General features: G+C 47.4%; 1 long non-coding RNA gene across 1 annotated transcript; it reads right to left on the reverse strand.

The window, feature by feature from the left end:
* Nucleotides 1–22548: 22548 nt before the first annotated feature.
* On the reverse strand, nt 22549–23727 carry LOC143100820 (uncharacterized). The gene is made up of 4 exons (XR_012981947.1): nt 23637–23727; nt 23061–23174; nt 22834–22977; nt 22549–22669 (listed from the first exon to the last, which is right to left on the reverse strand). It is a non-coding gene; the product is annotated as an uncharacterized LOC143100820 (long non-coding RNA).
* Nucleotides 23728–26041: the final 2314 nt, after the last annotated feature.

A 26041-nucleotide genomic window follows, 5' to 3' on the forward strand; every position in this document is an offset into this window, starting at 1 on the left:
AACTCTAGCTCTGCATCCCGGTGACATCCAACCAACTAAGCCCCCATCACCCCCTGCCCCGCCTGATGCCTCCTTGCCTGTGCCTGTTGAGGTGTCCACGACCATGGCAACCTTGACAGGGACAACAAGGAGGCGGACATCGGACTAGCCCCCCCCCCCCCCCCCCCCCACAACTGCACTACCCTATCCCACCCATCTATCCCATCCATCTATTTATTTACAAATGTACATACTGTAATTACACTTATACTGTACATAGCCATATTCCACTGCTTTTCATCCTGCACATACACTTAATACTATTGTAATGTTACTGTTTCTGCACTACAATGGTACTGTTACCACACTGCACATAGTTGTACATACTGTACATATCTTTCTATATGGTTCATACTAAATATCCATATTTATTCAGTTTTTCTGTATATTCTTTTAATACACAGCATATATCTATATTGTTCTTACTACTACTATAATGGTACCGCCACTACATTGCACATACCTGTACATGTTGTTCATACATTGTTCATATTACAGTACATAGCCATATTTATTCTGCTCTTAACTGCTAATACACTGCACATATTTATATTTAATTTATGCTACTCTAAACCACCTTCTGCAAAACAACTGTATACTACTGTCTACACTGCACTATATTTCTTGTCCTGTCTATGCACCACCTGCCTATACTGTGTACAGTATATCACATTGCACTTTTCTGCTTTTTTGCACTTCTGGTTAGACGCAAACTGCATTTCGTTGTCTCTGTACTTGTTCTCTGCACAATGACAGTAAAGCTAAATCTAATCTAATTTAATCTAAAAAATGATCTGCCTCTGCTTTGCCGCTTTACGGATCATGCTATGAATAGCAGCAGCAATGTCTGCATAAGTTGAGACATTGTTATTGACCTTCTGGACCAGAGACATTCCATCAATGATTGTTGCTGTATTATATTCATCTGGAAGATTATCTGATAGTGATGCAAGTTTCTGCAAGTGCTGCTTTAGAGGTTTTCCTTGGGGTCCCCTCAGGTGTCGCCAAGGTTCAAGAGGGTGACAAAAGACTTCTCTCATGTCCAGTCTTGATGAACATGATGGTCTTGCTCTTGCCATGTGCCTGTGTTTTCTTTTTTGACTCATGCTCGTAAATGTCTAATTTTTGCTTTGTCAATGTATCATGGAGTTTGTGCTTAGGTGTATCTGACTCCAGCCTCTATGTCATGATCTTTGCCTGTAGTATGAGCCTGAATCAGATCATCCCTAACCTCTTGTGTTGCTTTGCCTGCTGTAGATATGCAAATGAACTCATGTTCCTCTGAAAATGGATCTCATCTCATCAGAACTGTGTAGAATTTTTAAAACTGTTGTAAATGTATGTACTTGTAGATGTTGGAAAATAGTTATTATTTCTTTTCAATGGAAATTATTTTAACATCAGATGAAAGACAATTTTAAGTATAATAATAATAATAATAATAATAATAATAATAATAATAATTGTACATAATGATAACAATGTGTAAAGTATGAATATTTTCACCAACCAGTTCATCTACATCTCATTCCCACATTCTTACTAGTCAAAAGTACAACTGAAATGTATAATGTAGATCATTTTAGCACCTGTGATGCAATTACCATAATTTCCCAACTATTAGCTGCAGCTTATACATTGATTTTGCAAAATTTCTTCAGCTATAATACAAAGGGGCAGTTAATATGGTATATGGTTTTGTTTCTTTCAACTTCAACATAAAACACTGTCCTGTGGCTTATACACAATACGGCTAATACACAGGAAATTACTGTATGTATTTCATGTGCCCTGGACATTATAAAATTATAATATTTATGTTAAGCTGGGTACATGTGGTGATGTGAACAATTTTCATATGGTATTCCTTGAATGTAAAGGTAATATGTGATTGGTAATCATGATGTTTTGATCTCTTGGAATATCTCTTATTAAATACTAATTTACTGAATTGATTAATGAGGTAGTGGGCATTTCAATTAGTGCTGCAACACGTTGTGTCTCTGAAAAAGTAGATTTGCTCATTATTACACATAAATCTTGAATTTTATCAACCAAAATTAAGGGCAAAATCACATAATGATTCAAAATATGTATGCCAACATCAAACACCACATATGCATCAGTAATAATGAGGTTTGGATTATTTTCTGGGCTCTTATGAGTGGTTTAACAAAAAAAAGCCAATAGGCAAAATTTCCTTTTTTCAAATCAGAGGTCAACTTTGAAGGCCTGTACAGCCACAAAGCTACAAGATCCAACCTGCTATCATACCATTTTATACTCCAGAGATATGTAGCTTTCAGAAAAATATAGTGAGAATTTGCCCCCCCAAGTGGTAGTGACACGCCCCTTTTTGGGCCTGTGGCTCATGGACTACATTGGCAATATGACCATCACCATCTTCACCAAACTAATGTAAAAGCTCTATTTAAATGTTTAATGCATTCTCCATGAATGATTTATGTAAAAATGACAAGGACACTTAATTAGTGCAGAGTGATCGTTCTCAGGGCCGGCCCGAGGCATAAGCGAACTAAGCGGCTGCCAATCGAGTTTCTTTTTTTTTTTTACAAACGTAAACAAGTGACATCAATGAATGAATAAATGAAACAATAATTCAAAACAAGAAAATTCTGAATTCATGATCAATATGCCTGCCTACCTCTACTGTGTCTGCCAGCCTTTGAGTCACGCGCATAAACTAGACACCTCGGGTGCATAGACAATTCGTGCAGACACTGCATCAAGTTCAAAAATCGAAAGAGACGGTGAGATGTTAAGACAAGTCACAAAAAAGGACGTATCCCTCTGGTGCCGAAAACAGAAAGAAGAAAATGACAGAGGAGGAGAAAAACTAGCAAGATACAGGTATGTTTGCATGATTATTTACAGTATGTTTTGTGCTTGAGGTAGCTAGCTGTCATGATCGAATATAAGCCATCACCAGAACTAAATCCCCGCCATCAACAGAGAAATGTCTCCCATTAATATATATTTATCTAGGTGTATTTCAGATGTCAAGGATATTGGGATTGTTTTGGATGTTCAATCAAGCATGTACCCTAGCTCTAGGTGGGCTTATGTTGTAAATTAAAGTTAGCTAGCTGACTGAAGTGGACATTAGCACTAACTTACAGTAGCTACATGGAAACGTAGCTGAAGGTAAATTTACCACAGAGGGATTGTTTCTGATTTCGCACCTGAAAGTGTTGATAGTTTATTACTGTTCAATAATATGTAACATAGTGGTAAGTCTGATAGCAACAGCAGGCTAAGCCCAGGCTCCCAACCCCAACCCACTGACTAGCGCGACTCTGGGCATCGGTAACGTTCCAGCTTCATAGGCAAAGATGGAACAGTACGTGCGCTCTGCTCTAAGATCTTTGGAGAGAGATGGTAGTGTTTGAGAAAATATATCATGTTGGGTGGGGAGATGTGGTGATTTTATCTAGACATAATAATAATACTTGTGTGTGTGTGCTGGTTTATTGGAAACATTCCATTTACTATAAAGGTGTTGTTTGTGCAACTGTTATGCAACATTTACTGGAAGTCATGAGACTGAGCTGTCAAAGGCTAAGAGTGAAAGTAAAAACAGGGCCTGGGAAAGAAAGGTGCTTACCAGAAGGGCATAAATAGAAGGGGCTAGCAGAAGAGGAGATGCAGGGACCTTCCAGGGAGGGGAAGTGAAACCAAAATTGGGATGACACATAGAACCAAATCAAAACATACCCTGCCTGGCAACAGATTACACATAGAACTTGATCGATCACATGTATTCTGCCTAGCAACACACATTTTTTAATGTTTATATGAGAAGGAGTTTCCACCAATATCTCAAGTCCCAAAACGTTCTGATTGGCCAGAAGGGGCCTGGTGACGCTCCTGATGATAGGAACGCCTCTCAGGCCCCTGAGAGCATAAAAGAGAGAGCTCAAGCACATTCAGATCAGATCTCATCGGGGTAGCAGCTGCAACTCATCACTCTCTTGCCTGACGGTTCAGTCCTGACATTGTTTGGATTGTATCATCACTGCAATACGGTGAATAAAGGATCAACAGTCTTCAGCATTTCTCGTCTTGGTGTTCTCCTTCGGGTCTTTGACATCAGAGTGCTAGTTGGATTGGAGGTTTCGGGAAGTGGATAATTTCCACGACAGATCTGGAGGTTCCTACCGAGATTTGAAAGGATTCAACAGGGGAAACAGTTCCGTCCCGGGTGAAGCAGACTTCTCCAGTGCAGCTCTCAGGGCCCAAAACAAGGTAAGCGTTTTGCTTATTATTAGGAGAGCTGTACTGTGGGAGTCGGTGGGTAGGCCGGGAAGGGGTGTTTTACCAGAATCCTCAAAAGAATAGTGGAGACACAAGACAGAGATTGGGTTGTACTGTTGATCTTAAAAGCGTTTTGTGATTGTGAAAACCGGTTAAAAATAGTTTTCAAGGAGAAAACTGAGTTAAATGGCCATGTAATGATTTCCAAGGAGGAAATCTAGTTTTCAAGGAGAAAACTGAAATAGTGTCTTAATTTCCAAGGAGGAAATCTAGTTTTCAAGGAGAAAACTAAAATAATATTTTGTGTAAAGGGAGCACGGGCTGCCCTAAAATATATGTGTGTCTCAGAGAATAGAACGGGTTAATAGGTAAACTGCAATATTAGCTGTGAGTTAAAATGTGTAAAAAACCGTCCTGAACAAAAAGGGTGATGAACAAAACATATTTTATCATAATTTGTTGTTGTTTCTGTAAAAGCTGAGTGTGCGCCGTTGTGTTTTGTTTTGTTGCCTGGGCATGGGCCCACAATAGATGCAAGGCAAGTACACATACACATTTGAGGTAGAGGAGCTCGGCGAGGGAAGGAGGATCGTCACACTGACAGACGGACGTCAGACTCACATAATCGAAGCAGCTGCGGGCATTTTCATAAGAAGGTTGCACAACAACCATAGTCTGAACATAAGAAGATTGTTGCAGCTATTGGAGGTTTTTGCAGATGCCCCCCCCGAGCCCCGTGCTAGAACAACGGTGCCCAAGCTTAGGATTGTGAGAGACCATAGGCCAGAGACCCTAGGAGAAATCCTTTACCGCCTTGAAGTTTCTGACGATTCAGGTGAGGGAGAGCCCGACACAGACTCCTCAGGGGAGTTCACTCCAAACAGTAGTGTGGGAGAGATAGAGGTAGACATTGGACAGGGGGAGGCCAGTGCCCCACCAGAGACAGGCTACAGCAGCTTAGGGTCAGAAGAAGAGGGGCGCCAGGAGCCGGATCAGGGGGGTCCAGTGAGAGCTCCAACTCCCTATCCAGGTAATACCGTATCCCACCAGTTGATCCACAGCCCATTCCGTATAGTCAATAGCCCAGCCACTCCCCGATATAACCCACCACCCTCTGTAAGCTACAGCCCAACCAATCCCCAGTACAGCCCAAGCCAAAGCCCCACTGTGTCTCAGCCTGAACAGGAGCCAGGACAAGAGAGAGAGCAGGGAGAGGTTCACGGCCCGGCTGAGCCCCAGTCAGTGCAGGATATAGAGCGGGAGGTGAGGGAGATAGTTGGCCGAGACAGAGGTAGGCTGGCCAGTTTTATGAGAGGGTCTTTGTCAGTGTCAATATTCTGGAACAAGGAAGGAAACAGCAGGGACAAGTATTCAGTTCACATTGATCAGTTTGACAAATACGGAGGAACCCACTCCAGGCTAGGCACCCGCGTAGCGCCATTGGCCCTGCAGACAGTGATAGAGCAGGTAGGAAAGTTTGTGGGGGTAAACACAAGGCCAGTGGTTGACCAGCTCTTTGCCCCACCTGAGGGCAGAAAGCGCAAGTTTGAGAGAGATTCTCCAGCTACAAGGAGGAGAAGGACAAATAACTAGGGGAAAGAAAAAAGGGGGAGGTACTGCTGCAAGACCTCTATAACGACTGCTTAGCTGAATAAAATTCCATAATAGCTGCTTAATAAAAACTTGTAATCTGCTGATTTTGCTTAAAGTAAAAGGTTTTGTACTTGCTTCAATAAATAAAAGAGAAAATAAAGCCAATAAATGTACTTTGTGGAAAATAAAAATAAAAGGTTAAAGGATCATTTTGAGTGAAGAAATATTATTGAAAAGAAAGGTAAGGGCTTAAAGTCCCCACTGATGAAATAGCGGTGGTAAAGTAAGGAGGATAGTTATAAGGATAAGATAAAAGTCAGAATTTAGAGAGAATAAACAGAGTAACGCCCACAAATAGCGAATGAACTTAGAAAGTAAGTGGCATATCACTTTCATTCGACAGCGGGACAATAAGTGGTGCATATTCACGAGAAACCGAGAGGGCCTTGTGAGCGGTGCATATCGGTGCCATAGTTACACAGAGCTACTAGAGAAAGTAGAACATCTGATAGGGAAAGCTTACCCATTAGAATTAGGAACGCCTATGGACACAAGGAGTGACGATAGCGATACATCAGATTAGCAAAGCTCAGAAACTCAGCAGCTAGGTCCAGGAAAAACTTTGAGAGTGTATGGAACATCAGCAACAAAACGTAATCTGGACCATAGATATCACTGAGTACGGCGAACACGATTGGAAAATAAGCATCCGAGACCGAGAGGATCAAGAACAAGTGGGGTACGTAGGGCGGTTCCCCTTTGGGTGCAGATTCCCTTTCAGGTGCAGATATCGGGACGAAATAGACGAGAAGGCAACACTTCCCCTGGTGTATGAGCTGACCCCTTTTACCCTGCCGCAGGAAGAACCGGAGGGAGCACAGCCCCAAGCAGCCGGGAGTGAGGAAGGGGCCACATCTGGCGGCTCGGAAATAAAAGAGACGTGGACAATAAGGGTCGCTGAAAGCGGGAACAGGGGGTGGAGCGTGAGCGCCATAAACAATAGAGGGGAGGTACTCGAGGGAGGAAGAGCTGAACTAAATACGGTCCTTGAAGATTGGGGAGAAGTAAGGGACACTATACTGTATACGGTAAGCGACCTCCGACTGGACTGGGAGGAGAAGGACCAGAACAGGTGCCAGAGGGAGAGAGAGAGGCAAGACAGAGAGGACTCCCTCAAGTTCAGCAGTAGGGAAGAAGAAGTGAGGGAATTTGAAGGAAACTATTTCAGATATATGTGGGGTAATAGAGCCTACCAGTTTACCGAAGACGCTGACATCTAAAAGGAAAGTGACATATCAGACTGACAGAGACTCAAGAGCTCCTTGGATAAGGACAGAAAGGATTCTAAGAAGTGTATGGAACAGGGACAGCAGAACGTGCTCTGGGCCATAGATATCGTTGAATACGACGAATACGACTGGGAGATAAGCGTCAGAGACGGAAAAGGCCAAGAATACGTAGGATACGTGGGTGAAGTCCCCTTTGAGTGCAAATTCCCGTATAGGTGCAAATATCGAGACGACATAGACATAAAAGCGACGCTTTCGTTATTGGGGGAACTAACCCCTAATAGCCTGCCAGTGAGGAAGCAGGAGGAACCACAGCCCCAAGCAGCAGGAAGTGAAGGAGGAGCTACATCAGGTGACCTGAAAATAAAAGAAAAGTGGATAATAAGAATCTCCGAGCACGGGAGTAACGGGTGGAGCGTAAGCGCAGTGAACGATAAAGGGAAGGCATTTGAAGAAAGAAGAGGCAAACTAAATACTGTCTTCAAGGAGTGGGACGACGTGCGGAATTCTATACTATACTTAGTGAGCGACCTACGGCTGGACTGGGAAGAAAAAGACCAAAACAGGTACAAGAGGGAGAGGGAAAGGCGATACAAGAAGGACTATCTTATGTTCTGCACTGACCGTGAGGACATAGCAGAACAGGAAAGGAGAGACTACGGTTTGGACCTCTAAGAAGAATGGCGACCAGAGTAATGACACCCCTGGAGGAAGTAGTAAAGGAGAATGCCATTGCTGAGAAAGACGTAAAGAGCATCAACCACAAATGGTTCCTGAGATACAAAGGAGACCACACAGCATGGCCAAAGGAAGGGTCACTCAACCCGACAATAATTGCACAGATGAGGGAGAAAATTATGAACTACAAAGGCTATGACAAGAGCACACGGAGGCAGGAAAAGAGAGAGAAGGAGTTGAACACTCTGGAGGCCTTCGCGAAAATATCGGAAAGGAAGAGGAGGCAGAGGGCTGACCAGAGTGACACACCGCCCGACACTCCGCCCACAACGCCCATTACAGAAAAGTGCCCCCAACTACAGCCCACGAGAAGGGAACTGGATGCTTTGACTCAAACATCAGAACCAGGAGCTCCACCCGTGGAGGAGCTACGTCCTCCCCCATACAGGGAAAAGGACAAACTATACCCGGATGTGCCACGAGAGGAAGATAACGCGCGGGAGATATTCCGACGCTTGGAGGAGAGAAACCCGCGGGCCCTGGCGATGCAAGCACCGGTGTATGGACCACAGGCCCCAACGGTGCACCTGGCAGTGCAGGCCCCGCTAGTGGTGAAAGGAATCACCCTGGAAGGATCCTGCGCGGAGGTTTTGAAAGAAATAAAGAGGATTAGATGGGAACAGGCTAACCCCCAGCCAGGACTATCGACACCTCAACCGGCGTCTGCACAACCATCTCCACCATCGTCCCCAACCGGGACGACAATCCCAGCATACCTCCTGGAAAACACAGGGCCAGATGGAAGGAAGGAATGGATTGGAGAAGAGGCTACGGAAGAGCAGGTGGTAAGCGACTTCCAAGCGAGCACAAAAGGACATTGGGAGACAAATGGACCTCCAGTAACCAGCCCCCAAAAGCCCTATTGGGAGAGCCAGAAGACGGGCGCGGGTGACCCGGAAGCTGAAAGGAGCGAACCCCCACGCCTCCCAGACCAAAGGAGGGAGCAGGCCCCTGGGGGGAGAGAAGAAAGACAGAAACAGTGGTTTGAAGAGCTGTGGGACCACCTGGAGGCAGTCATGAAAAAATGGATAAAGGCCACAGGGGAGGAGGAGAGAGAGGCCCGAGATGGAGAGGCCCTGGAAACCCTGGCCTGGGTGAGGTCGCAGGTGGACAAGGAACCTGTGATGGAGGGGTGCAAGGAGCTAGAGAGGAGGCTCAAGGAATACATCCAGGCATGCTGGAAGGAAGTGGAAGAGGCCGTTAGACAAGCAGAAGACAGACACCGAAGAAAAAGAAAAGAGGAACAAGGGAGTGAAGAACGGTATGAGAGAAAAATGATGAGAATGGAAGAAGGTCTGAAGGAGTTGAAAGCCGCTAAAAGAATTGGATCAAAGGAAGGAAAGCTGGCCGAGGAGATTATGGAGGAAATAATAGAGGTGGAAAGGTGGGGAGACGGAGGGGCAGGCCCAGGGAGCACGCCAGAGCATGCCAAATATAAAAAGGCCTGCAGGGAATGCTGCGAGAGCCTAAATAGAGAAATGACAGAAGTCCTGAAAAGAATGAAGACCATGGTAGCGCAAGAAGAAAGGGAAGGAAGGCTCAGAGAGGAAGAAAGGAAGAAGGATGAGGAACTGAAAAGAAAACAGGAGAGTAAGAAAAGGGAAAGCTATCAAGAACCCAGACGAGAGTCCTCCGACAAAAAGGGGGCCCGCCGACTAACCTTCAAATTATCCTGCAGTCCAAGTACGATAGCGGAAGACGAAGAGGAAGACATGGACGGAGCAGACAGCCAGGTCGGCTCAGGAGAAGACTATGAGTCGGCGGAAGATGAAGAGGAAGGACTGGGTATCTTGGAACAGTACCTTGTAGAGCAAGTTCAGAGAGAACTGCCACAGGTCCCGCAAGAAGCGGACCCCGCAGTGTGTCTCGGCTGCGAAAGAACATTTAGAGGAGAAAAGGGTGTGAAGACCCACCAGCGACAAGTAGAGGCATGCAGAGGAAAGGCCGGAATGCTCCCAATGATGATCCCGCCAAGTGTACTCGCCACAGGACTGTTCGGAATCAGCAGGATGAAAAAAGGAGTGGAGAAAGGCCTGGACGAGATCAGAAAAGGGGTACGGAAGGGACTCAACGAAATTGAAGGAGGAGTGAAAAAGGCCTGAAAGAAAACAAAAAGGAGCTGGAAAAATTGGAAAAGGAGGGAAAAAAGGAGAGAGAGAGAGCCAGAAGAGAAAAGGAAAGGAAGGAAGCCATCCCAGAAGAATCGGATGAAGAAGAGACAGTGGTAATGGCACCATTGATAACAAAGAATCAAACGGCCCACTACCAGCCGTGGACCCACTCAGATGTGAATGGCCTCATTTCACGACTCCCTGTCCTGCATGAGGGTGCGGGTCGATGGATAAGTCGGCTAGAATCAGAAACTCAAGGCCGAAATCTGGCCGTGGGAGACATAAAGTATCTACTCGGCCTGATATTGGGAAAGGCAGACACAGAGGCTGTACTGGAGAGAGAAAACCTAGGGCGGTTGATGAATGCCAACAGGGATGCCCTGTGTTTCGACAGTGTCCGAAATGATGTATGGAAAGCCTTGAGGGCAGCATACCCCAACCAGTACAGCCCCTCAGCCGTCTGGATAGAAAAGCTCAAAGATAGTGATAATCCCGCCGCTTTCGTGGAAAAGGCAGCACAGGAATGGACGATAAGGATGGAACAAAGGCCAGAAGACTCAGGACCCCTCACCATGCAATTCAGGAGAGCGGTCATGGACGCTCTGCCAAAGGAAGTAAGAACACAGTTGGAAAATGACTGGCGCGTGGCAGCTATGCCCAAAGAGGAGTTCAGGCTGGCAGTAGTGCACCATGTAACTCTGTACAGACAAGGGAAAGACAGGGAGGAGCAACAAGAAAAGGAGACCATAAGGAAGCTGACCCATGTACAGCTCCAGGAGGCAAAGGGGGCAAAAAAGGCAGCCACCCAAGCTCCAGTGATGCCCACTACAGCCCCTGTCCCACAGCCACAACAACCAGTGGTACAACAACCCATGATGCAGCAGCCAGTAATGATGCAACCACAGCCTGTGCAGCCCATGATGCAGACATGGCAGCAAGCGCCATATGGACCCCCACAACAACAGCAACAGGGACAACAATGGTACCAGCCAAGAGGCAGAGGAGGATCCCGCCAGGGAAGAGGAGGACAAGGCAGAGGAGGCTATGGAAGAGGACAATACCAAGGCCAGCAAAACCAAGGGAACAACATTGAATGTTGGATATGCGGAGGAATAGGCCACATCTCCAGGAATTGCCCAACAAAAGCCAGAGGCCAGAACAACCAAGGAGGACAGGCAAACCAAGGACAAATGCAAGGGGGAAATTATGCTCCACATCAAGGGAGAGCTCCACAGCAAATGCAGGCACCCTCTGGTCCAGTCTCCCCTTACGGGGGAAGCTGGAATTGACGAGGCCCAGAAAACCCAGGGGAGGGTCAGTTCCCCGCCCTGACAAGGGGAGCTGACGCAGAACCAATGCTGCAGGTTCTAATCGAGGGCATGGAGGTAGAATGTTTAGTGGATACAGGGGCAACGTATACTTGTCTTCACCCAAAAGATGCCCAACACCTCCCCAGGTCTTCAGGAAAGTTTATGAAGACAGTGGGTTTTTCGGGGAAAACGCAGCTAATTCCAATGACAGCCCCAGTATCAATCCAAATAGAAGACAAGGAAATCAGGATACCAGTCTTAATAGCAGAACACACGCCCGTCAACCTATTGGGACGAGATGCGCTGTGCAACCTAAGACTTCAAATTGAGTGTTCCCCAACAGGAGTACAGATAACAGGACTGGCAACACAAATGGCCCTAAGAATAAGTGCCCCATCTCAAACTGAAACTCACCAGGTCTACTGGATTGGACGATTGGAACCAAACATAGAGCGAGTGGTCTACAACGAGCATGCCTTTCAAATAAACAGCCTTCATGCTCAGTTGAGGACGCCAAGATGCCCTTTTCACTGCACGATAAAATTCGACCAAACGCCAAACAAAGAGAGAGAAGAAAAATGGAATAGGGAAGTGGGTAAGTGGGGACGCATCCCACTTGACATACGCGCACTAGTGGTGGCCAAAGAAGGAGTAGCCGCTGAGGTGAAATTCGTGGAAGGATGGGATCTAGGCGTAATCTTCAACATGCCCGGAACAATGCCACACATCACCCTGAGAGTGGCCAGAGGTCACAGAGCAAGAGAAATGGGCCTAGTAATGCTCGAGGCCAAGTGCATCAAATGGAAAGATACAGGGAATGACCGACTACAAACGGCCATAAGCTGTGAAGGAGAACCAATGTTCAGGATAAAGTTGGACAGACCAGTCACCGTGTGGGGAGTCCCACAAGTGATCGAGATCATGGACACAGAACCGCAGGAGAAAGAGGAGATACCCTATGCTAAAGGGTGTCCATATGGGAATCGGTTCTGTCTCTACCGCCTATTCCCAGGAGCGGGGCGCCGCTGCTGGGACAAAACGAGACATGTGCCATTCAGCAAAGAAGATGCGGAGTGGAGCACATACATGCGACAGCTGTCATGGTGCCCCAAGAAAAGGGCAGCACAACCAGCAATACACTCCCAGGAAGGCCATCAGGGCGGACAAATGGCCTCGGAGGAGGTTCGTGACATACCCTACGTTAAGGGATGCCCCTATGGCAACCCATACTGCATGTATGGCCTACTGGGAGGAGCAGGATATCGATGCTGGGATAAGGAGAACCATGTGCCCATCAACAAATCTGACCCAGAATGGGAGGAATACAAGAAGTACTACATAGACAATGAGACGGATAAGAAGACAGGGAGGCCGGGACCGACCCCCTGGAAAATGATGATGCTACAAGAAGCGACAGAGACAGGCACCGAACGAACAGAGAGAATATTGAGAAAAGTGCCGCCTGTGGTATGGTCACAAGGAGATGGTGACATAGGATTGGTCAAGTCAGCAAGCCCTGTGGAGTTCAGACTGAAACCAGGAGCGACGCTGCCTTTCCAACCACAGTACCCCATTTCAGCAGAAGCAGCTGAAGGAATAAGAGGAACAATTGAAGACCTCCTGGGAGCAGGAGTCTTAGAAGAAGTCCCAAGTGCAAGGTGCAACACACCCATATTTCCTGTACTAAAGGCAGACGGAGTGCGATGGAGAATGGTCCAGGACCTCAGACCTGTTAATAAACGCATTGAGGACTATCCAGCGGACGTCCCACATGCTAACGTACTGATGACCAACATCCCGGCGAGTGCAACAACGTTCTCCGCCATTGATCTGGTTCAAGCATTTTTTACGATACGAGTGGCACCCGCGAGTAGGGAGTTCTTTGCATTCAAATATCAAGGCAAGACGTTCCAGTACACAAGGCTCCCACAAGGGTTCAAGCACTCACCGCACATTTTCAACCAGGCGCTCAAGGAGGACTTAAAACACATCGTGTGCCGGAGCACGATTCTGCAGTATGTTGACGATGTCTTGGTATGCTCCCCGGACCAGGAAACGTGTGAGAAGGATACAGTCCATGTGCTGACCGTTCTGGCCGAAGGGGGGTACAAAGCATCGAGGAAGAAGCTACAGTTTGCACAGCCCCAGGTGATCTACTTGGGTCGCCGAATTTCGCATGGGCACAAGGGCATCGCCCCAGAACACATTGAAGCAATTACCAAAGCACCAAGGCCAAACACAGTAAAGCAAATGATGTCGTTCATTGGACTCATAGGTTTCAGCAGCGACTGGGTGGAATGCTATGAACAAAAGATAGCCCCACTACGAGCCATGATCGTGCAAGCTGGAACCAGCCACCTGAGGAACCGCCTCACATGGACAATAGATGGAAATGAAGCGTTTGAACGCATCAAAGGGGAATTACAGCAAGCACCTGCACTTGCACTGCCGGATTACGGAAGACCCTTCTATCTGTACGTGTCGGTCAGGAAGGAAGCAGGAAAGGACGCGTACATGACCGCGATCGTGGCACAAACACAGTGTCATGGACGCGGCAAACAGGCAATCGCCTACTACAGCTCAAAGCTGGACGCGGTGGCCCAAGGCTACCCACCATGCTTCCAGGGTCTTGAAGCAGTATATTCGGCATACGTCAAAGCTTCCAACATTACCATGGGATGGCCAGTGGTGATACACACCAGCCATGCAATAGCGCAGTTAGTGGAACAAGGGAAGTTCTGCGTGACGCCTCAGAGGCAGTTGAGGTACTACAATCTGTCACTCTGCCCAGATGTCACTATAAAGGCATGCGACACGACAGGAAACCCGGCGGATCGATCTCATCCCGCTTGATTATGAGGGCGAGCCACATGACTGTGTGGCGGACTCAATCGCCTTCTCCAAGCTGAGGGAAGACCTGCAGAGTGAGCCGTTAGGACAAGGAATCACCTACTTTGTGGATGGTTCTAGCCATAACTATGACAACAAGACGCATGCAGGGTTCAGCGTAGTGCAGATGAAAGGTCCAGAAACCTTTGTGACAGTTATGAGCGAACCGTGCACACAACCATGTTCAGCGCAGCTAGCTGAATTAAAGGCGCTGACAGCAGCATGCTCTTTAGCAGAAGGGCAGGATGCAACCGTACACACAGATAGCGCCTATGCTCACAATGTTTGCCATGTGCATGGCGCCCAGTGGAAACAGAGAGGGTTCAAGAAATCGGATGGGAGCCCGATTCAGCATTTAGAGCAAATTCAGTTGTTGTTAGCAGCCATGATGCGTCCAAAAACACTCGCAATATGCAAATGCAAAGCGCACTGTAAGGGACAGGACTACATTACCCTAGGGAATGCACAGGCAGATGAGGCAGCAAAGGAAGCGGCGTTAGAGGCTAGGAAGTTGAATACAGCCCCTAAATCCCCACAGGATAACGAACCGCACAAAATACTGCTTAACAGGGCGATGCACAGTATGCCTTGCCCTACAAAATGCCCCTACCCCTACAATACGTGTATGTGGTGCTCCCAATGGTGTGATGACGACCATGAGCACCAGGTAGATCCCGCCTGTTGCGCGCTATGCCAGAGGGCCAGCTGCCCTGAGTGCTGCGACAAGCCTTGTGAAGCTAGATACTCACCGAGCGTAATTGATCGCTATTTCACAGCAACCGACACAGTGATACAAGCCCCAGTGGGCCGAACCTTGCCTGACGGACGAACCTTTAGAATTGTGGATCCTTTACTCACGCTTAGCGCTATTAAAGACGCACAGAATGCAGCTCCACAAGCCGAAACATTGTTATGGGAGGAGAGAGGTGCGTCGAAGGGCAGGAATGGCGTGTGGAGGAGTCATGACGGAAGGGTGGTGGCCCCAAGTGGGCTCCTTGATCTCCTCATTCATGATGCGCATGATGTGGATCATTGCGCAAGGGGGGAGGTCAAGCGGCAGATACTTGACAAAGGGTTCTGGGCCCCATACCTCCAAGATCGCATCAATTACGTGTTAAGAAATTGCCACACTTGTGCCACACACAATTACAGAAACAACATAACAATAGGCATAGGACCACGGCCCCTGGGACACGTGCCACTCCCAGAGGGACCGTTCAAACACCTGGTAATGGACTACATCGACATGGGTCGAACGGTGAACACGTACAAACACGTACTGGTAATAATATGCCGCTACTCACGATGGGTAGAAGCCTGTCCAAGCCGAGGGCAGGACGAGAAAACGGTGATTCGATTCCTAGCGAGGGAGGTGATACCCAGGTTTGGGATCCCAGAAATAATCAGCAGCGACAATGGCCGAGCGTTTACGGCCAACACGTGGAAAAAGATTGCACAGGCGCTGTGCATCAAGACTCGGTTTGGTTGTGTTTACCACCCACAGTCTCAGGGGATGGTCGAAAGAGCGAACGGAACGCTGAAGAATAAAATAGCGAAGATCGTCCGAAGCGCGCACGACGATCCAAATCTACCAAACCTAAATTGGGTTGACGCACTACCAATCGCGCTGATGAAAATGCGCTGTGAAAAAAATCGAACCACGCATCTGACCCCGCACGAAATGGTGACGGGGCGGGCGATGCCCACGCCACGGTTCAGAGGGGATCAGAGGCCCCCGCTGGAAATTCTAGAACAAGAGGTGAGCAGTTATATTAAACAGCTTTCTCAAGTTCACAGGGCAGTTTTCAACGAGCAGAAGAGAAGAGAGAGAGCGCGGGAGCGGAGGACTGAGCCAGGACCGATCCAAGTGGGAGACTGGGTGTACCTGAGGGTGTTTAAGAGGTCATGTCTCGACCCCAGGGCAGAGGGGCCCTACAGAGTGACCCAGGCTACCCCCCGGGCGGTAAGAGTGCAAGGATCAGATTTGTGGTATCACCTTAACTCTTGTTACAGGGCGGTGCCACCAGAAGGAGCGAGAGGTCCAGAGGAGTCGGAGGACGATGACGGGGACCAGAGCCCGCCAGGACCCCCACCAGACTCCCCCGGGGAGGATGATGGTGGTGGGGAACAAAGGGGAGGACCGAGTACGCGTAGGAGTACGAGGCGGAGGATACTGCCGGCTCCTGCTGATGGCTCTGGGCGCAATGTACCTGGGGTGCCTGCTGTTCTCCCTCCCCTATCTGTGCCTACAGGTGCTGGCGATGCTGGGGCCGAGCCAGGCTCGAGGAGGAGAAGGCGACATCCACCTGAGATGGGAGCCACTCCCGAATCCCAAGTACCCAGACCTGCCACAGCCTCAACCAGCGGTGGTCCACCAGCCGACCCTACAGCCCACTCTCATGCCACGGACACACCCGACCTCACAGGAGGCGACGCCAAAGAAGCGCCGAGGCCGGAAGAAGAAGCACCGCCATCGCCACCATCACACCAGCAAGGGAACGACACCATCAACTTTGGGGACTTCTACAGCGACTGGGATTACCCATACCCAGCCGACGCCCCTGCCGACGACCAGAGTGGAGCACAGCAAGCTGCCGCAGAAATGGCCAAGGCCCTCGACGCACTCAGACTACCCGCTGTCCTTACGCCTCCCCCCCGGACACCTCCTCAGCAGGGCTCGCGGCTTCCTGCGGAGCCTGTGGTGGAAAGGCCGACGGACTCAGGGCACGACACGGGCGGCCCCCACTCCGGGGATGACCGCCCAGGGACCAGCCAAGAAACAAGACGAATTCTCCAAGGGACCAACTGGGGCAGTTCCCCCGGTACCCATTGGATTGGAGGCTTCGACGAGGCCCTTGACTGGCCCCTCCCGGGCTCCCCAGAAGACGACGAGAGCGACGAAGGGGGTGCAGACTGCCACCCCCAATGACGGAGAGGAGATGCTCGACGACAGTGCCCTAGACACGGACAATATTCTGTACATAGGAGGATCAGGAGATGAGACACACACACCAGAACCAGAAGCATCGGGAAGTAACGAGTACATCCCGGTGCTGGACAATGCAGTGACTCAGAGTAAAAAGAAGAGCAAGAATGTAAATAGTACAGGCATGCTTCCCAAGGTCTTGGAAAAGGAACAGGTTAATGGGACTCAAACCAAGAACAGAAGGAAAAGATCCACGGGCGCTTTGGGCGCCTGGGAGAATAATTCATGGATGCAATGGGCCAAATACACAGCAAAGACAGTAAAACCAGAAGGAGGGTGTTACGTGTGTTCGGCGGTGAAACCAAAGCTGACAGTGCTGCCAGCACCAGGAACTGGAGAAGAAGATATAGTGCACCAAGAGTCAGGGAAGCAGTACACAGAAGACAAGTTCTCCCCGTTTGGATGTCTCGTGCGACTGGGAAGCGAGGAGCTACGGAAGATATGGACTAAGATAGGCCCATTATCCGGAAAGCAGACAGGGAAAGCGCATGAGCTCCAGCAGAACGAGGCGAGGTGCAGGAAGGACTACCCAGGCATGGGGACCAGGGTGATAAAGAAAACCCATCATCTCTACGAGATTCCAGAGGATGTAGAGTTCGAGTGTTTTGAAGTACACCCCACGGCAAACACAGTCAAGGAAGGTGTGAAGGATGTAGGAGCATTCGAAGGACGCTGTGCAGCCAAGTGGGTCCACGAACTCAACAACTTTTACTTCCGCCTGGTGGAGAACAGCGACCACGGGAAGAGGATTGGAGTCGAAGTAAATACCACGATGCTGAGCGTGAATTGGATGTATGAACAGGATATTCCGCTGGCAGACTTATGGTGGGCCTGTGGAAGACGATGGGGACTGCGAAACACCCTTCCAAAATACTGGAGAGGAAAGTGTGCCAGGGTCACCCTGGCCCAGCAAACCTACATAGTCCCCTGGTCAGAGCGCAACTCAACATTGAACTCAACCAGCCCAGGGGCCAACCAGCAAACGCCGATAAAAGGGAACCTGAGGAGAAGCCGAAGAGACGCTGACGATGGAGTGTATATGGACGTATTCGGACAACCCCACAACGTCCCGAGACAGTTCAAGGCACGGGACGAGGTACTCGCCGGATTTGAAGCCGCCCTCCCCTTCTACGGAGCATCCGTAGGCATCGCCAAGAATGTTCAATGGATCAACTACATCCACTACAACGCCCTGCGGTTCATGAATGCCACTATAGACGCGTTCAACGCGTTTGACAGGAGGTTGAACGCCACCACAAAAATGGCAATGGAAACCAGGATAGCAGTGGACTGGATACTAGCAAAGGAAGGTGGAGTGTGCGCGATCGTTGGAACAGACTCGTGTTGTACGTACGTCCCAGGTGAAGGCGAGAACATGGACGACTTCACAAACGCAATGAAAAGACTCAAGGCTGTAAACAAGGAAGCCCACGAGAACTCTGGAAAAGGACTGACGTTTGATGGAATCCCGGATATCTCAGGAATCTTTGCCCCTGTAACCCGGTGGCTGACGGACACCTTTGGGTCATGGGGGGGTAAGATTGTAGCATTTCTGGGGAAGTTATTGCTAGGAGCAGCCTTAGTGGTAGGAATGTTTTGCTGTATTACTCAATGTTGTGGAAAGGTTTGCTCAAAGGTGGTTGCTAGACAGCTCGTGGTCCAGAATGTAATGATACCATGGGATGAGGAGGATGAAAGTGAGAGAATTCTTTTAGTGCAAACTAGTGTGGGACGAATAATGGAAGACGAGTTCAACGAGGGTCATGTAATGGAGAGCGACTTCCTCGCCCGAATGCTGGAGCAGGAGCGGGAGCAGGAACAGGAGTTTCCTCCCCCGGAGTTTCCTCTCCCGGTCATGTACGAGTAGAGGTGGGGTCCTGCGAGTCACCCATCTCTACACACACACACTGACTCACACTCACATACACAGCACAGACAGGTAATTCACAAGACACATGCCTGCACGCCCAGGTGACAGAGTAAAAGGTAGGGTTATGGGCTGTGACCTGACACGAATAAGTCGCATTAAGTAATCTTGAGTCAATTTTATATGAGGTTTAGCCCTCAACTGCAAGGCCATCCAAACCCGGCCAGGTATAACCAAAGCTTGCTACTAGAAGCGCTCACCTCACCCAACTTACCGTACGTCGGGCCTGGCCCGCCTAGTGGTGTGGCAGGTGTGCGGCGCGGTCAGTGCTCGAGGACGGGTACGACCCCAATGGCCAGCAGGGGCAACCTAAGGCAGAGCATGGCGGCCCGTCCCCTCGGTGTGGCGCGCCTGCGGCCGGCGCGCTCACCCGTTCTCACGCTAGTGTGAATGCCCGGAGGAATCCGGAGGAGTAAGGGGATGACGTTGCGAGTAACAAAGGGGGGTGGTGCGTAAAGGCCAGACAAGGGCCATATATACACCATTTACATACTTTATATAAGAATTGACTTAAGGAGCCATATACCTGGAAGAAGGATGGGTGAGTGACGAGTGGGATCATGAAGTTGTTATGTAACTCCGATTTGGCACCGATGGCCGTTGCATGAAAATTCTTTTATGCTCAAAGTGACTAGCACATTAGCCGCTTTGGGGACAAATCCGTCTCGGGTCCTAGCCATATGTTCATAACAAGGAATTGGTCGTTCTGTCACCTGCTCTGGGCGTCCAGGGCTCTTGATTTATCATTTACTCTTATATATAAGGTTTGCGGAATAACCTCGCGCCCGTAGGGTATAGATGAGTGACGGATTAGGCCGCGCCAATGCCTGATACCATACCTAGTGCATTGAGTGCCATGAAGCATGGGGTTTTACTTAACCTCGTGTGCAAAAAGTGACTGGTTGAAATATATGAGGTTTCAGGTCACTTTGGGGACGTATCCGTTTCGGGTCCCAGCCATTTGTTTTAGTCGATAAATGGGGAGATTTCACAACTCGTTCTTACGAGTAATTGGTCCTTCTGTCACTTGATCTGGGCGTTCGGGGTTTGCTTACCAATGTTATTACTTACTCACATAAGGGCGGTAATGCCGACACATATTGTTATTAGTTCTGACATAAGGTTTAAGGTTTCATGTTTAGTATAAGGTTTTAATAGTAGACGCCATGCCCCTGTAACTTGCTCTTGTGCATATAGCCTGAGGTGTCATGACAATATACGGGGTTATGACACACTCCTGTGTTTAAATACCGCTTATGCTGCATAGTGAGGCTAATTTAGCCTCAAAGGGGGGAATATGTGGTGATTTTATCTAGACATAATAATAATACTTGTGTGTGTGTGCTGGTTTATTGGAAACATTCCATTTACTATAAAGGTGTTGTTTGTGCAACTGTTATGCAACATTTACTGGAAGTCATGAGACTGAGCTGTCAAAGGCTAAGAGTGAAAGTAAAAACAGGGCCTGGGAAAGAAAGGTGCTTACCAGAAGGGCATAAATAGAAGGGGCTAGCAGAAGAGGAGATGCAGGGACCTTCCAGGGAGGGGAAGTGAAACCAAAATTGGGATGACACATAGAACCAAATCAAAACATACCCTGCCTGGCAACAGATTACACATAGAACTTGATCACATGTATTCTGCCTAGCAACACACATTTTTTAATGTTTATATGAGAAGGAGTTTCCACCAATATCTCAAGTCCCAAAACGTTCTGATTGGCCAGAAGGGGCCTGGTGACGCTCCTGATGATAGGAACGCCTCTCAGGCCCCTGAGAGCATAAAAGAGAGAGCTCAAGCACATTCAGATCAGATCTCATCGGGGTAGCAGCTGCAACTCATCACTCTCTTGCCTGACGGTTCAGTCCTGACATTGTTTGGATTGTATCATCACTGCAATACGGTGAATAAAGGATCAACAGTCTTCAGCATTTCTCGTCTTGGTGTTCTCCTTCGGGTCTTTGACATCAGAGTGCTAGTTGGATTGGAGGTTTCGGGAAGTGGATAATTTCCACGACAGATCCTTCTGTGATGAAAATAGACCTTAAATTTGATTAAGATAGTGGCGAGTGATGTAGCGGTGCTACCCTAATATTAAGGCTGCAGTAGATCACCATGTTAAGCGTTTGATTATGCCTCATTTGCCAATAAAATATGAATTGTTACATGTGGAATTGCTTGTTGATGAGTGTAAGTAATGATAGAAAAATAAACTCATTCTGCTCGATCAAATATGCACTTTCAGAGACACTGTTGAAGTACTTTGGAGCACATCTCTACCTCTACCTAACTACCTCATCAAGCTGATGACACAGAAGGTGAGGTTTTCTTGATGGCAAATGGTTACATAGCCTGTTAATATGACATGACACACACATTTAACATAGTTTTTTTTTTTACATTTATTTATGTATTTATTTAATCATTGCAGGTTCGTCCACTGCAGAGTTGCAGATGCCTGAAAGCCAGGAACGAAGTAGGAATAAGTATCTATATCTTGGGACATTTTATTTTTGATTATTAATGTTTGTCTATTTTGGTTTTATTTTGTAGTTGAAGATTGCTCATTTAATGCACATTTACGGATTTGTTCTGCAAATCTGTTGAAAAACAAGTCATTAAACTGATGTACTTGTTTACAACAAATATAAATGCAGTTGTATTTTGTTATTTGTCAATTCAACTTCAGTAAACCACCCTTAGTGCTTCACTTTGAATATGAATGTTTCAAATAAATCTGTGATTTTAGTACCCTCTAAGATTAAAAGGTGACAGGGTTGGTGTAAATAACAACTATATTAATACATTGGTTTACCAAGCACATGGGGCCAGAAGTCTAGAGCGGAGCCCCAAAACATTTTTGCCGTGAGCAAGGATGGATTACTGAATGAGCCTACCGAGCCCAAGAGGTCAAGGGACCCTGAACCCCAAGTAGTTGTGTGAAGTCACTACCTATATAAGTCAAAAAGCAAAAGGCTATGAATCTGAACAAATTTAGGTACTGCCCTTCTCCAGCTGACCATCCCAAAAATGCACCAGAATACAGGATATCACATCTACCAAATTCAGAATTTTCTGGGGGAGTACCCCCCCCCCCCCCCCCCCCCCTACACACACACACACACGTTTGTACCCACATTTGCACAAATAGGGTAGGGGGAGAGGGTCCTTATGCATCTGTGTCCAGGGGGACAGTAGTTCATAATCAGTCACTGTATTAATACATAACCTCACTGTATTAATTTATAATATGACATTATAGTGTGAAGTTGTCAATTATCGCCAAGCACAGGTGACTCTGCGTTGTGGGAGGGGGCCCCCAAATCAAATTCTGCTTAGGGCCCCCAAAAGGCTCGGGCCGGCACTGATCGTTCTGTTAGTAGAACTAAATCTCCACTGCTGATAGTTCTCAATCATGTTCTCAGCTCCTGGACACCAGCGAACTGCTGAAGATGGAAATGGCTTTCTGTGTGATGTACCATTTCTCGAAGGGCCACAAAACCTGACAGAGCCTGCACAGATAAAGGGCAAAAATAAATCAATTATCTTTTACATAAGAACATAATTATTGTTTTTTTTTCTGCATGAACACCATCAATCAAAAAAGTGAGTGAAATTATAACTTCTGAAAAAACTATCAACTTTTTGAAGAGTGAACTGACAAATCGCCTGTTACCTCTGTAAGAACGAACAAGGACAGCACTATATGGACTCCTCTTTCCAGTGGCTGAACAAGGATGGACTCATTAAAAAGTTGAAACAAAATGAGAGGGAACTGCAAAAGTAGACTCAATAACCAAAAGCCAGCCAGCTCTGGTACCTGTAGAGGAAGCATCAGATGTTAAACGATTTGAGTTTTATTTTATTTGATGAACAATGTTTACTCTAGAGAAAGAAATGTACCTTATCTTGTAGGTTTCCAACATAGCCAAGGTAAAGCCTAATTCCCTCAATAAGGGTCATCAATATTAGGACAGTCACCAGAATAAACTTGTAGTAGTCAGGAAGGGCTGGATACTGCATGGGAGAAACATAAAGTTAGATGAAATTCAAGTAGGCCTAACATGGAGATCCATTTTGTGCAGCAGGGTTCTCAACATGGGGGTCTGACCCACAGGGGGATCTCAGGTAGCTGCAAGGGAGGCCTTGATTTTAGATTATTAATTGTAGCACCAGATGCACTCAAGCTGTCACACACGGAAGTAACAAATGAGACCCTTTTAGAAAATTTCAAGCAGGATAATACACATAATCATACAATAGACATTTTATTATCTGTCGATGTAGAAATTATGACGTGATATTTGAAGATTATTGGAACGTAGAAAGTTGGTTTTGAATGTTTAACTAACTACATTGGACTTCAGAGTGTGCACAGATGGAACATTTCGGTGGACACAGCTGGTGGTGGCCTTGGAAACAAAAAGGTTGTGAATCAACAGGACAGGACTAACAAACAGACAAATAGCCTATCAGTACCTTTAGGTGGAGCATGATGACTTCACATACCCACCACATAGGGAAAAACCACAGGTTAAAGTAAAGGGACATCTGAAGAGGGAGACTGGAGATAACTTCATCGTCTAAGAACATGGGGAGTGCTTATTGTTAGGGATAACAATGAGCAATGTTTATCATGCTAACCAACTAGCACTAGTAAAGCTTAGCTTGCCTGGTCCATAGGCATAGCTACTAGCCGGCTGACGCTACCCAACTTAAACGTTAACGTTCAAGAGCCACGACAAATAAATCAGCAAATGTGACTAAGTTTTACACAAATCTGCCAGCTAGCAATTGCTATTTTGCTGCCGAGGCAGCCAATCCCCTCCAAGTACACCTCGCTGCAGCCTGCGGGAAGATTGTTCAACGTCCACGACCAGAATGATGATTTGATTACTACCCATCTCCATAGAAACGGAAAAGGTAGTAGCCGGCCAATCACAGGGCAAGTAGGGCGGGACTCTTCCCCTACCATCCTGGGAAAAAAAATATCGCCTGCGGGAAGGCGAGGCAAAGATTGTTAAGGCGGAGCAAGATACTTCGTCGTAGTTCATGTCTATGGGCGCGAAATGGGGATCGAATCCTGTCTGCATAAAGAGGCGTGTCGATGACGTATTGATGAGCGTACGTTGCAACCGGCCAACAGCAGCGGCATAAATAACCAGCGCACACCTGATATAAAGTCGATTTTCTCCAGACTGGAATGCTCAAAAATGCTAAAAATGTACCTGAAATGTTCAGAAGGGTTTGAGGATTATGAAAACGTGCCCGAAATTCACATTCCTAACTCTATAGAACCAAGACCTTAGCATATGTGGTAAAATTCTGAGCTATGCCCATAGACTTCAATGGAGCAGTCGCTGCCTCTGCTCTGCATAAAGGGGGATTTTGACCCCCCCTCGTGCGATCCGGGTTCCCGGAAGTGGCTCCTGATGAAATATCTTGCTCCGCCTTAACAATCTTTGGGCGAGGCTTGACATTAAGCCCCACCTACATCCAACTCAGCCATGTTTTCTTTGCCTACGTCACTCCCCATACGCTTTGGCTTTACTACCGACAGCCCGGTAGCGAATTATATAGTTTATTGTTTCATATTAGATGATAAACTGATGATGTAGGCTAAACACAAATGACATTTCATGCAACAACAGTGAATGTTTCATGTAGGCCTAGGCTAGTTACTGTAACTGGGTTTGTGTACTTTTTCGTGTATTTGATTTCCGGTTTTTAAGCCATAGCACATTCAAAAAAATGAATTTTAAATATTGATGACAATGTGTTCAAACGGAAAAAGAGCCAACATTCATTTAATTTAGCCCTCAAAAGTAGAATGGTGTGTTGTTTCATTATCATGGACTATCAATTTAACAGCAAGAATTCTCCATTACAGCCAAATGTAGCCTACAAGGGGCGATTTTGCTTTATTAACAGGTGAACCAGAAGCATGCATTGTGTAACGTTAACCGGTTAGACCAAGATAGACATATCCTCATCTCAAATATAGGCTACTGCCCAGATAGCAAGCAGATATCGGACCACCGGTAGATAGGCTACTTGTCGGCCCAGCCCAGCGGACCGCGGTAGAACCGATGTGCAAAAACTCAGCGGTCCGCCGGCGGCAGCGAAACCGGTGGGCCGCCGGCAGCCTCTTGCCATCTGACGAACGAGTAGTGTGACAACGGCGTTCTTATGGAAACGTTGGTGCTGTTGCGAGTTGTTGCACTGGTTTGAATCCACAGTTTACGTGTTGAATTACACAATAAAACGTGTTTTGCAGTAAGTTGCTGGTTAGTAGAATGTAGCAGCTCGCTCAGTCTCGTTGCGAGTCCTAGCTCTCTGCTGCTGACTGCCTCCCTCTCGCCGCCAGCAATTTTAAACTGCGTGACATAATACAAAAAACATGGCTGACTTGGATGTGGGCTGGGCTTGATGTCAAGCCCCGCCTTCCTGCAGGCTGCAGCGAGATGCTCCTCGCCTATCTGCCTAAGTTAAAGCGATGGTTCCGAGTAATTTCACCCTAGGGTCCTTTGCACCATGACCCCGAGCCAAACATCCTCCCAGAACCTTTTTTCCCTTGGTTGAACCCTGGTCGAGTAGCGCTGTCAGAAACTAATGAGTTTCTGCAGTCGTAATGGTACCAACTTTTATCTTGTAAATTACCCCACTAATAATGCCCTGAATGGTACGAAACTTCTACAGTATGTTCTTTACTCATAAAACGAGGCATTGAAAAGTTTGTATACACACCTGGAGTTTATTTAAATAAGACTTGCCTGAAGGATGCTACTATCTGCCATGGGCGGATTATGAACTTTTGGGCCCCTGGGCCCAGATGTATTAAGGGCCCCCCACTAATTGTCGTATATGTGGGAGGGGGGGTTAAA

This window comes from Alosa pseudoharengus, unplaced genomic scaffold (assembly GCF_046254945.1).
Source record: "Alosa pseudoharengus isolate Yale_2024_CS ecotype anadromous, Long Island Sound unplaced genomic scaffold, YU_APseudo_1.1 YU_APseudo_1.1_scf_10, whole genome shotgun sequence".
NCBI lineage: Eukaryota > Metazoa > Chordata > Actinopteri > Clupeiformes > Clupeidae > Alosa > Alosa pseudoharengus.